We start from the raw sequence: 1,449 nt of genomic DNA, 5'->3' as shown, positions 1-1,449 counted from the left end.
GATGTTTTACTTTTTATAAAGACTTAGTAATTGCTTGTTTTGTTTTAAGGAATATTTTTTATACACCTTGGTAATATTTTTTCGTAAGAAAATGTCTGTACCAAGTTAGGAATATGACAGTTGTTGTCCATTGCTTTAATGTGTTTGAGCTTTTGATTTTGCCATGGGTTGGGTCTTTCTGTTTTGAATTTTTCTCAGAGTTCACTTGTTTTGTGATATTTGTTACCAGTTATAGGCAACAGTATGCCCTTCAACAATGAGAATAGACATTATTTATACTGCAAATGAAAATAACACTCTATAAAATTTGTGAGTCAGAAGCACTTTTCCAGATTTGCCTTCATCTGGAATGCTTAAACCCAAATATTTGAAAGCCCTGGAAAGCTTTTAAAATTAAGGGAGTTTTGAAGTTATATGTCCTATAATTGCCAATGAGACAACTCTCTGCAAGAGACCAAATGACACAGAAATTAACAACTATATGTCACCATATGGCTTTCAACAATGAGCAAAGCTCATACCTCATAGCTATAAAAGGCCTGAAAATGACAAATGTAAAACTATTCAAACAAGAAAACTAACAGCCTACTTTATGTAAAACTGAACGAAAAACAAATATGTAACACATCAACAAACACAACCACTGAATTACAGGCTCCTGACTTGGGACAGAATGTGGCAGGGTTAAACATGAAAGCAGGATCCCAACACTCCCCTACCCTGGGATAGTGGTGTAACATCACAATATAAGAACAAAATAAATATGAAAACCAATTTAAAAAGGCATCAGATGGATACAAATAAAAAAGTTAGTTAAAATTCATTAAATATAAGTCCATATCTCAGAAACTTGAAGCAATAGGTCTAGCATATACGGTGTGCAGGTCCAACTGGTAGGTGTCATCTAACCTTGACCTCTTTTTTATAGTTCAGTGGTTATAGTTAATTTTTGTGTTTTGGTTTGTTTTTTCTTATACTGTATGCAATAGGTCTACTATATTTGGTGAATGGAATGATTGTAAGGTGCACATGTCTAGCTGGCATGTGTCATCTAACCTTGACCTTATTTTCATGGTCCAGTGGTCAAAGTTAAGTTTTTGAGTTTTGGTCTTTTTTTCTAATACTATTTGCAATAGGATAACTATATTTGGTGTATGGAAATATTTTATATTGTACATGTCAGTTAGCAGGTTTTTACTTTACCTTGACCTCATTTTCGCGGTTTATTGCTCAGTGTTAAGTTTTTGTGTTTGGGCCTGTTTTTCATTAATTTTAAGCAATAGGTCAATAGAAGAATTGTAAGCTGTACATGTCTGCCTGGCATGGTTCATCTGACCTTGACCTCATTTCAATGGTTTATTAGTCAATGTTTAGTTTTCTTGGTTAAGTCTGTTTCTCTGAAACTATAAGCAACAGGTCAACTATATTTAGTGTATTGAATGACTAAGT

Source organism: Mytilus trossulus, chromosome 10 (assembly GCF_036588685.1).
Source record: "Mytilus trossulus isolate FHL-02 chromosome 10, PNRI_Mtr1.1.1.hap1, whole genome shotgun sequence".
NCBI classification, from domain to species: domain Eukaryota; kingdom Metazoa; phylum Mollusca; class Bivalvia; order Mytilida; family Mytilidae; genus Mytilus; species Mytilus trossulus.
This window is presented reverse-complemented; position numbering follows the sequence as displayed.